Below are 12631 nucleotides of genomic sequence, written 5' to 3' on the forward strand. Positions count from 1 at the left end.
CTGTCCATTGAAGACAACTTCCAGTAATATAACATGCACATTGACACTTATAGCTGGTCTTAACATCTTTGCTAATTAAAAACTAAATTGACTTTCATCCAAACAGAACAGAACAGATTGCTTCTGTGGGAGCCTATTTAAGTTACTTGCAACCAGAACATGCAGAGACACAGCCCCTAGTTTCACACGGAATCCACAAGTTTCATATCCAACATTCAAGAGGCGCATTCACACCGCAGTACTTTTCCCACAAAGGTTCATGAGAACTTAGTTCATGAGAACTCTTTAGTTCTCATGAACTAAGTACAGATCGCGTTCACGCCCAAAGTCCCCGGCCGGAAGTCCCCGGAGTTGGGGACTGGCTTCAGTAGAAGCTGCTGAGACTCCCAGCAGCTTCTACTGAAGCCTTCAGAGTAAATCGCCAGAACGCCGACACCTCCTCATCTCCACCGCTCCCATGTTTTATTTTGTGTTGCCATAAGTTAGTCTCTCTGCGTTTCTGCGCTGGGCTAATGCTAATGCTAATACGAGGATAATAAAATGGCGGCTTCACAAAACTTTTTGGGAGTTTTACGGGGCGTGGTTTGCAATCCGCCCAGCCAATCAGAAATATAGCTCTTTTCTCACAAGAGAGCCGCACGAAAGTCCCTGCTCTCTAGCAGCTCTCTGCTCTCTAGCAGGGACTTTCGTGGGGGTAAAAAGGTTCTCATGAACTAATTTTAGTAGGCTACCGGCTCTTTTTGGTGTGAACGCGACAAAAGAGTTCTCATGAACTAAGTTCTCATGAACCTTTGTGGGAAAAGTACTGCGGTGTGAATGCGCCTAATACCAGTGTGGTATCATGTCCAACAACACTGAACACTGAAAAGCTACCTAGTTGACTCAAACTGATTTGTAGCACTCCATTTTCTGTTCTTGTTCAGTTCCATAGCATGGCCCGGTACAACCCAGTCTCACGGCATTTCGTGTTCACCAACACGATTTTTAATCTATTGATTCGTGTTCACCAACACGATTTGCCCCTTTTTTTCGTGTTGCACAGCACGATTTTAAAAGCAATGTATTTATACTGCCTGCTGCACGTCTTTTTCTCTGGTCGGGTCGTGGGAGACCGGAAGCTGTGTGGTTCATAAAAACATTTTCTTACTCAATGTCAAGCCACAATTATTGCTTTTATTTTAAATCGTATAATTTCGGACTTTTGTTGCCATCTGTGAGGAAAATAAATGGGGCTCAGAGCCTCAGGATACGGAAATCTGTATTTTTAAATATTTGTTTCCTTCTAATTCGATATTCTTTTCAAAATAACACACTGTTATTTACTCACCAATAACACACAATTATCCTTGCTTTTATTTATTGGTTTAATTCCATAATATCGGGCTTTTTTGGCGTCCGACAGGAACTGAATTTCAAAATAAAAATAACCGGAAACAGACGTAGGCCTATAAGGGACATTTCGAGCATCATTGCGATTGTCAACATTTCTGAGTTTAGGATGGCCGAAGACACTACACTACCCATAATCCCCAGCTATCGACTACAGTCCCCGTAAGGTTACGCAGAGCGTCAAACAGCTGTGTGAAATGGAACGAAACCACGCCAGACTATCTAAAACTGAAATCGAACGCCCCCCCAGAACTACACATGCTGGCTATTGTGTTTCGCAAAATGTTCTATGGGAAGTCTCTACTGAACGTTTTCGTTTTTCCCACAATTAGAAGTTGCAAGTATTAAACACATTGGTGTTATCAAATGTAAAACATATAATTAATAAATGGGTGAAAATCGCTTGTGTCCATAATGCGCAGCATTAATACCCACATGACAGCTCATTGTTACTTTGTAATTCTACTCCACTACAATTCAGAGGTTAACCTGGTATTTTTACTCCACTACATTTATTTGAGTTACTTTGCAGATTCTGATTAATTATGTGAAATATAAACAACCCTTAAATCAGACTTTAGTTACACCTGAGTAAAATTCAGGTAAGGTGATTGTCAAGTGCCAACAATCAGGAGAGATATTTGATAGTTGATGCTTGAGAAGACTAAACATGTATCTGCAATTGACATGAATGGAAACGAGTAATAAAGTATATTCATTACTCGTTATTCTCTACTAATAGTTAATTAAAGACTGTATATTATGGCTATTTTGCACATCCCTTTCAAGATTTTCAAAGGTTTATTGACATATCATATACACAACTACGGTGTAGTTATGCAATGAATGAAACACTTGGGTCACAGGTTCCTCAACAGTGCATTACAAGACATCTATCAATATGTGTGTACCTCCACCATTAAACTGTCATATTCTGCACATTTCTTATGCTATCTACATACATAAGAGTATAATTCATATGTATAATATCAGTTAAAATAAGTGCTTCAACATAGTTAACATTGCAGGAAAGCAATATATTAGACGTTAAGTACTTTGTCAGGCTTAATATTTATCTGTAGATAGATACCCCCAAAGTGTTTTTCTTATTTAAAAGAAGACCTTAATTTGTTATTTAATGTTTAAATAAAGGTTAATTCGTTTTTCTGTTTTGCACCTCCTCCTATTAATATCTTTGTACATTCTGCACTAAACTGTTTTATTGTAGAGATCACTTATAGTATCTTCTTGATTTTTTATATTCTATATTTATACTTTCCCCCTATGAAAGTATGTACTCTTAATATTTTTTTAATCAAATAAAACACAATAATTCAATAACGTGCTTTAACCACTAGGAGGTGCACACAAGGTACACACAGCCATAATAACTTTGTATTATTAGTGTAGGACACTTATGTTTTCGTACAACATCTGAAGATGTGTAGTTTTATGCATGCTTTCACATAATTTTACAGCATATTGCTATACTATTTCAGACTCAGTATTTACATTCTTACATTCAAAGAAAATCAGTAATATCTTTAAAAACTACAGTCCTTTTATATCTGCTGTGCACCGTTATGGTGTAAATATAACCTATCTGTGAATTAGATCAAATGTAAAAGTCAGCCGAATTAGTGTTGATACTGCAAGGAGACGTATTGTGTGAAGAAAAATTGAAGATGTTGTTTAATTGTTATGATCCACGTCAAGTATTCAGTTTCGGCGGCATTTTCTCAGTTTTTCCAAAGGTCTTCTCATCAGGGCTCTATAAATAAAGAACTACGGCAGATCTGTAATATACAATGCAGCCGAACCGTGTATTACAATGCCGTTATGTGATGACTTTCAAAGAGAAAAGCAAGAGCGCTCGGAATTAAGTATTATTTTATTCTTTTAAAATGTTTTCCGGATTTCATATCATATAAACACCAAATCCCAGCATGCATTGCGGCTAAAACATCCAATAAGCGAGCTTAAAACCATAGCTGAGGATCTTGGGTAATCGCTCGAAATGCCTACGTCTGTTTCCGGTTATTTTATTTTGAAATTCAGTTCCTGACGGACGCCAAAAAAGCCCGAGATTATGGAATTAAACCAATAAATAAAAGCAAGGATAATTGTGTGTTATTGGTGAGTAAATAACAGTGTGTTATTTTGAAAAGAATAACAAATTAGAAGGAAAAAAATATTTAAAAAATACAGATTTCAGTATCCTGAGGCTCTGAGCCCCATTTATTTTCCTCACAGACGGCAACAAAAGTCCGAAATTATACGATTTCAAATAAAAGCAATAACTGTGGCTTGATATTGAGTAAGAACATGTTTTTATGAACCACACAGCTTCCGGTCTTCTTAGACCCGACCGGAGAAAAAGATGTGCTGCAGGCAGTAGAAATACATTGCTTTTAAAATCGTGCTGTGCAACACGAGAAAAAGGGGCAAATCGTGTTGGTGAACACGAATCAATAGATTAAAAATCGTGTTGGTGAACACGAAATGCCGTGGGACTGGGTTGCCCGGTACCACTCTTCTTTTTTTACACGGCAAGATAGACAGTTTGATGCTCTTGCCACATTTTCATCTGCCTGTTGCAGCGACCAAAGCATTTGATTGTCACAATCCAGACTCTTGATTCCAATCCTCTCCTTGTAAAATATCATGCTCTCTCTTTTATTTTCTTTGACGTACACTAGAAACACATTTCTCCCCTCCATAGAAGGGCTGCTCTCTATAAATGTGTTATACTCAGGCAATACTTTATTTAAAAAGTCCATTGTTGGTACTATCCTCACTTTAAGCTGAGATAAATCGACTCTCAATGTCATCCTGAAACTGTTCTGATATCAAGTATTCAAATCTGCACTTTCATAGTACAGTAAGAGTCCCGTTACATTATATTGAAATTACATTTACGAAATTAACCCTTTAATTAACAACTATACATATGAATCGACAGATAAACTTTTACTTTTACCAACGTAAATTTGTGACATTAAAATGTACAAAGGTACCTAACTTCTTTGTCTTTTGTAACCATTGTCACAACTGAGAAACTCGATGTTGAAGTAAACACAATACATTAACCCCAGTGAATCCTTGCTACCCCCCATCCCTTCTTTCTGCACCCGCTTCCTCTGAACCTTACACTGTGTCCTATTCATCACAGGCACTGCACAGAGTAAGGAAAGTACCATCACACTGACCTTGAGGAAGTCTCGCTCATAAGAAGACTTACCCAGGCTAAGATTTAGGGTCTGTCAAGATGATTTCTTATTCTATTTAATGGACGAAGTGCAATGCTTTATCACTCTCCAGGTTCATGGTTTATATAAGGCCTACGTACCCACCCTGTTTGAAATGGTAAGCTGTTAAGGAAAAAAAACCCGTACACAAAAAATATGTCCTTAAGAGTCACAATGATATAGGTGCAAGGAGGACGGCTTTTATGTTAATCGACACTCTTCTGAACCATAAACTCCGAAAGAGATGACAATGTCTCCTCAATGACATTTTCAACAAAGACATTTGTTGAGAGATAAGCATGAATGAATGCAGAGGAGGGTTAAGTGTTTATTGTCCTCACGCTCTCATCTAAGACAACATATTGTATTGATGTCGCAGAAGTTTGTAATAGTTTGAAAAGTCTGCATTTTCTTTACAGATTATTGTTAGCCAAATGTGTCTGGGTAAACGCTTCAATTGTATGTCATTGTATGCCAAATCCACCAAATTGCTACAGCTTGCGCCTGGATACATTTGCTAATTTTTACCATCCCTCCTATCGTATCAAATCTGTTGGTTTCGCTTATTATAGCTATCATCATCAGCAAACTCTCTTCTGTCCTTGGCGCAAAGTGTTTTTCGTACTTTTCTGCTTTTATGAGAGGAAAGTCTATAGTTAAGTATGATTGAACCAGTTGAGAGTAATACAAAGACTTTCATGAAGCTTTGTGATGAAAACGCCATCAGTTCAGCAGTGGCTAACATGACTGGCAGTCTAACCGTAGCATTAACTCAGAACATGATAATACAAATATAAATCAGCAGGCTGATATTTCATGGATAAGTGCAGCTGAGATTTGCAGTTAGCACCTATCCTCCCATATCAAACTGCTGCCTGCTGCTTTGCTAGCTCAACCTCTGTTCTACTTCAGTAAGTTATGATGCAATCTCTGCTATGATAATGATGAGAGGAAGAGATACCAGAAAGAGAGACTTCTATGGATACATATTTTTAAATTAAACTTCAGCCTGCTGTTAGTACACAGACTTGGATTACTACCTCAGATATTTTAGACTTCATTCAAAGCGCCTGTGTACTGTATTGTCGTTGTTCTGTCAGTTTGTGGTCACAACTGTAAATGTGTAGCGTTTACTTCCTACTAAAATGTCTTTATAGAATAGCTTAACTTCTACAGTATGCACCAAGTATCATAGACTGAAATGAATTCAGTTTAAGATACTGTGAGACCATAACTAAACTGATGGGAAATGTACTTAAACATTTGTACTGCATGGGTTGCATCTAAAGCAGTACAGTATATGCTGGGGAGGGAGACTTGCTCCAAGGTGTTAAGCTAAATGTGATATGTGATAGTTTGTGAGAGGTACTTCACAGGAAGGTGCTATCTGCTGCACTGGGAAATGATGTGATTTAAGGAGCACTCTTTATTTTAATGAAATGAAGATTGGTTGTGACGTGGATGAATACATGTGAAAATGTGATGTGGCATATACTGTATAGTGGACAGAATTAATTTCAGAGGCTCCTTGGAAAAAGGAAGACACTGTTGTGTTATATACTAGCTTGAGATGTTTTTAATGTAGGCAACACAACCATTGATTATTACTCTAGATTTAAATCACGGAAATATAATATTTAGAATATTAGGCTAATACTATGTTATTATGTGAAGGTAAAACGTACGATCTCTGTATCAATATTTAGATGATGGAAATTGCTTTGCTTTTTTACACATCTCTTTAACTTAAACACGTTTGAAACACTTATACCCTTAATAGTTTAAGCCATTTATCAAGCAAAATATGTATAATGAAACATTTAACTTGAGGCTCTTTGTTGGTTTAACCAGTTGAGCCCCATGCACCGGGGAAAAACGCAACATCTTGCAAGAAACAGCGTCTGAGGGCTTCTTAACATTTAACAAACTATAAATGTGTCGTACCCACTTAACGGGAAGAAACTCAGCAATCAGGCAATATTAACAATTTTTAGAAAAACAAAACACAAGGGTAATATCAAGCCTCTGAATTAGCCCTGAGCGAAACAAATTCTAACGCACTTAGCACAGAACTCACGGTATACATACTTTATTACTTATCGGATCTGCACAAACAAGATATAAGATTAGAGCTGAGATTCCACCGATTCTAGAGGTATAAGTATCCTCACTGTGCGACCAAAACTCAGGGCAGCGAAGGCAAACCTAGACAACACACCACGTAGCTTTACGGAGCCAAAACGGCAAATATGTCTTACCTTTGCTGTTTTTCTGATCAAAAGTTGTGTAGCAATGTGAAGAGGACCCCTTGGCCCTCATAGATAAAATGGACGAATTCCTAACCACAATAATAGGTATTCCAGCACTAACTACAGCAGTCATCATCCGATACTAAAAAAAGAGAAACTGACAGATTTCCATGGTACAAAGGATTCCTGGCGCTTTTTTTCTCTCTCCTCAACTCACAAGAAAATAAACATGTTATGACTTGTATTGATGCCTCAACTCCATTATTTCTCTAAAAGGTATGCTGATAGCCTGAGAATCCTCTGCAAGATTTAATCAATTCACCAGAATAGTGTATTTCATATCTATTTCTGCCTCTCACTTTACTGCAGTAGTGCTAGCGCTGCTCAGTCCCTATAATGAAAGGCCCCCTAGCACCCTCTCCAGAAATCATTACAATCTCCCTCTACCTCTAGGGTCAGTAAACTAATAGTCATTCACCTGTGTGACAGGAAATCTTTCCCAAGTTGCCATGGGGGCCAGTGAGGTTGTGTTTAAGGTTATCGAGTGGAGGCCAGCCGGAGATGACTGTATATTGTTTGGATGGATCTTGTGATTAAATGTGTCACATAAAGTATTTCATCCATAATGCAAAGGACGGGGATAACCTGTATTACCTGCTAATTGGCAGTCTTTTTTTTTCTCTGGCAATCAATGAAAACACATTTTGAGTAGCTTGCCAATTATGGTGTGACGCAACAAAGGACAACTTTTATAAATAGTTGAGTGAAGGTATTGGCAACGAAACACCCTATATCATCCACTTGTACTTGTGCCTGTGTGGCCTCCAGTGATTTTCATGACAACGAATGTTACTGCCTACTGTTGGCTGAGAATCTGTGGTGGATTTCTCAAAGGGATTGCACACATGTATTCAAAGGCCCTCTTTGGAATATTTAAATAAATGGTGGTGAAGAAAAGTTCACAAAGTATTCTTACAAAAGGAGAGAGCTTGAACTGACCTCACTTTGGACTTTCCTCTAAATATCTTCAAAGGAAATAGTTTGTGTATGGAAAGTGGAATCACAAAAAAAAACAGCTTACTGTTAATGTTAAAGTTTAAAAAAACGGTTGCAATTTTCCTTGAACGCTCCACTGTGGACATTTTAAGAAAGACCACAGCAAGTGCTCGGATAGAGTAATAATCAATGTCCAAACTCTGCACAGTCGCCTCTCCTTTTATCTCACATAGCACACCATACTGTGTTCACTGTTTGTTACAATCATAGCGCAAAACAGTTGTGTCCTCGATACAAAATGGTATCTTCAGGTAACTGCCTCCTTCCCACTTCTTCTATTTTCACCACTACTTCAAACAACATGTGTATACCACAGGGAAGGGTATATTTGTTTTCTTTTCTAGAAAAAGCCTTTAGTGTCAGTATGCTGCAGAAACTGATGTTTTACCTGCAGGGTATTCCTTCCACTGAGAGGAAAGAACAGCATGTCCGAAAAGCTGACAAATGAACAGAGACAAATCTATATAAATAATTGCTAAGTGAAGTGAAGAGGAGTTGCCCATCTCCTGGAGATTGAGAGTCATCCATCACTGTAAGACTTTAATTTGAGATGTTTAGGGCTCTTGCTGGTGATAGTGTGGGAGCCGGGAGAGCCCTGTCTGAGGGGTCTGCAGGGGTCGTGGCAGAGTGTGGCTCGATGCGGGAGAAATTGCTGCCTGACAAGAAGCACGCACATGCAAGAACAATCGTTTCATCTGAGATTGGCCTTGAGACAGCAGACGGAACAACAAGATTCACTTTTTCTGATTAACATTCAGATGCTTTAAACTGTGCAAGCAAGTGTCTGACGGTTAGTTTAATCATTCTTATGGTGCTCCTGAAAAATGCACACAGACGCATAGAAACAACTGATTTAGAGCAGAATTATTTAAAAATGAATGCATTGAAGAGCCCAAGGGGAAGAGAGTCTGGAGACTCCAAATAATCTCAAGTATTGATTGTGTTAAGCCCGAGGCTCTTGATGGGCACTTACTTCAAAATGTAGTAATAGGTGGCATATCCGGATGACTGATCACTGCAGTTCCGCTTACGCTAAAGGCTGCACACCATCCCATAAATAACAGCTCCCCCTTAACAGACAGTGTGCAGTGGATCAACGATCTGATGACAGCTGAGTGGACATGTGCTTTAATTTACCGCAAAGCACTCAGTCTTTCCATTACATTTACATGGACACGGACAGCGCGGAGAAGGCATATGGAGACTTCACATTCACCCTGACAAGTGGTCTTGCTGTCTTGCTGTGGCAGATCTGTCAGGCAACGCAGGTAATTGATAACAATATGTTTCGCTTTGGCCTTCTCAACTCTCTGTCGGTCCTAAATAAGCACTTCAACTCTTAAGACGGATATTCCTCAGTCAAATATGAAGACACGGTGGGATATTGAACCATACTCATGTTTAATACAAAGTCATTTATTAGCATGTCGAAAAAACCTAGCATTATTGTCAACAAAGTGGTAATTTATTTTTCTTGGGCTCCAGGGTTATTGAGTAAAATGAATCATAAATCCCCGTTAAAAAAAAATCTAATTAAACTTGATTGCAGAGAGTTTAAGTAAACCTGTTGTTCTGAAACAGGAGAAAAACTTCCACTGAATTGTTCACAACATGCACCTGGGCAGATATTGTCACCATCCTCACTTAATATAGCACCAGTATAGTGCTTCTCTCTTCATTTATCCCCTCTAATGCAGTTGTAATACCTGAGCGGTTGGTGGCTGCATGCCCTGAATGCTCATTTTCTGCACAGTAGCCTCTGTGTACTCAAAGGGTCCAGCTCCTCTTTTCCTTTGGAAGTCGACTGCTTGGAGTGTAATTTGATTATTCCAAAGCAGGTGTTTTCAGCTGAATGCTGATAAGGAAATGCAGTGCCTCTGACACAAAAGTGAGTTGTATTAGATGTGCTTAAAATAGTGGAAGTCTTAATTTGTTTATCTAATCTGTAAGTGAAGATGGGATTGCCTTTGAAAATCTGTCTGACATAATGTTACACACATACTGAGAATAGTAAGCAAGTAATCTCCATTATTTCTGGTGCAATGCACATCAATTTAAAAGTCTTTAAAGTGACAATAGGCGTTGTCTTGTATATCTCTTCGCCCACATGCCTGCCAGTTGCTCTGACTCTAGATGCATTTGATGCAACACAGTACTTGGGATAACTGTGGCTTGGAATATTTCAAGAGATGCAACGTGGATGGTATAACAACTTCCAGTGGGACTGCTGATGTAACAATAAAATGTATAAGTTCACAGCAGATGTGGCTCAGCATCACTCTAGGGTACATTTTTAAATGTTGTGTCCTTACATTTCCTTTCTGGCTCATCTGAATGAGCATCTGCTGTGGATCGGGGGCAAGGTTACATCTGTGATCCCGTGTTTCTCAGCAAATCAGATTCTGTCGAGCTTCTTTTCTATCCTTTCAGATTGTTCTCTCTAATCCTTTCCAACACTAATAGAATGGTCTTAGCCACTTATAATATTGCTGATACACACTGAGTGCAAACAAAAGGAATCATCTCTTGCCGGAGATTGAGCCATCAGACCCCGAGTGCTGTTGCTCTCAACCAAAAGTAGTTGTATTAGCACTGCACTGTCTCAACACTGCACTGTGTAAACACTATCAGTTACATTTAAAATGAATATCACAGGTTCATTGTAATTGGACATAAATATGGATTAAACGATGTTGGCGGCTTATTTACACAGCAATTATATGGACTTTCCAAAAGCACTTGACATGCCATGGTGTGATAATCGCTGTTGAACACTCTCCAAAACAGTGTTGAAACGCTACAAAGACTTTCATATGCAAATAAACTAACCTGCAAATGAGGTCGGCACATTCAGAGTGTTACTTGATATGTGAACCTGTGAATGTGCTTTTATCAACACCTACCGAATTCTCGTTTCACTCCATAAGATATGACAGAAAGCACAAGTGACACACAACTGCGGTCCACGGACTTACAGCAGTCGTGTTCCTCACAACTGCTTCTGTTGAAACATTGTCAAGGGCACAGCTGGACCACATTTCATCACACTCAGCTAGCTGTTAGAAATAAGTGTCTTAACTGTGTTCAGAAGAAATTAAAATGCCGGTAACACAATCAAATAAAACACCTCCTGTTATGTGAAGCTCTGTCAACAAGCTATAAATGTATATCACCTGCACATGGCAAGACACGGAGTTTCTGGAAATCTGTTTAATTTCTACAGAGGTGAACTAGGGTTTGTGCAAAATGCCTACAGGCAAAAATAAGAAGGTACACTCACCATTAGTGGGATACTTTAGAGCAGAGACGTAGCCAGTTTAATCCAAATAATCACTGAATCAAACCTTTCTGCAAGAGCACACTCTCCCCTTTTACTCCTCTTTTAATTCTCTCTCTCTCCCTGCTTTCCTCTTTGGAGCCTTTCTTTCATTATCCCGCTCTTGGTGCACAGTTGAAGAGCCCACGCTGGAACAGATCAGATGCTGCGTGAGTTGCAGAGAAAAACAGCTTCGGAGTAGCTGGAGAATACACGGGAGCTAAACCAAAGTGGAGCGCGACGGTGCCGTTACAGAATGACGACTGAGAGAGGGAGCGAGTGAGCGATGAAGTGAGAGAAAGAAGCTTGTGTGTGTGCGCACATCAGAGAGGAAGTGTGTGTGAAGGGGAGAGAGAGAGATAGAGGGAGGCAAAGGGAATGTGAGAGAGTTGCTGCTGGCTCGGAGGCAAGCGACAGTCGTGATTGCATTGGCGTACGGCAGTATTTCACTCCCCCCCCCTCTCCTCAGGTCCCCTGAGCACAGGGGATCTTCATCATGAAGCAGATTAGAGCCAACTAGTAAGCACCCCGCCCCCAAACCCCCCAATGACACACAGAACCAGTGGTGTGTGCTGTGGTCACCGGGGATGTTCTAATTGGAGAGACACTCGGAGATGCTGCTTTTGTCCGGAGCTCATGAGCTTCACACCCTCTGAGGTCCCGACCGGAATTAAAGAACTTCTAGCTCTTTGCAGTCACAAGTGTGTTAATTCATATTTTCTTGGAACTGATGAAAAATAAGTTTTAGTTTGTTTGGATGTGCTGTGGAGGTTTGGGGGTCATTGGAGTGAAAGGTGTGGTTATGTGGGGGTCCAATTGACTGACAGCTGAGCCAAGGGAGGGGCTGTGATCTGTTCTGTTCAATGTTACCTCGTGCCACCATCAAGCTGCAATAAGCAGCTGACAATTACTACTTTATGCTAATACCATATAAAATAAAATGTTTTGTTTGACCACTGTTTATGCAAATGTTTTCTATTTACATAGGGGGATACCCACTGGCAATACTGTTGGCAGATAACCACAGTGGATAATACAATTAATTTGTCGCTTTTGGGTTCCAGTTTTATTTTATTTAAAGGGAGGCCAAAAGGCATGTCATTAAAACGGAAAATAAATCAACATGGCAAATTAAACAATTTAAGTTACAGCTCATCATAAATGGCAGTGCAGTATTGGGAAGATGATGTATTAGTGCAATTATGCATTCATGCATGCATGTTTATGTTCTGTGAGACATTTCACATCTGTAAGGGGTAGTTAAAAAAGTTACAGTACAAGATTCTTAACTTTTTTTCTTTAACATAGCAGTAAATACAAATACATAAGTCTAAGGATTAGGTAAGTCATTGTCAGTGGTATTTTTCAAGTGT

The 12631-nt window shown here is 39.3% G+C and overlaps 1 protein-coding gene across 1 annotated transcript in view; it reads right to left on the reverse strand.

The window, feature by feature from the left end:
- The window catches only part of LOC117537649 (cadherin-12-like), a 102397-nt gene extending 90859 nt beyond the window's left edge, over positions 1-11538 (reverse strand). Inside the window, exon 1 of the mRNA XM_034202937.1 lies at positions 11223-11538. The gene's annotated coding sequence lies outside the window, so the exon portion shown is untranslated. The remainder of the gene's footprint in view (positions 1-11222) is intronic.
- Positions 11539-12631: the final 1093 nt, after the last annotated feature.

The sequence above is a fragment of the Gymnodraco acuticeps genome, unplaced genomic scaffold (genome assembly GCF_902827175.1).
Source record: "Gymnodraco acuticeps unplaced genomic scaffold, fGymAcu1.1, whole genome shotgun sequence".
Classification (NCBI taxonomy): domain Eukaryota; kingdom Metazoa; phylum Chordata; class Actinopteri; order Perciformes; family Bathydraconidae; genus Gymnodraco; species Gymnodraco acuticeps.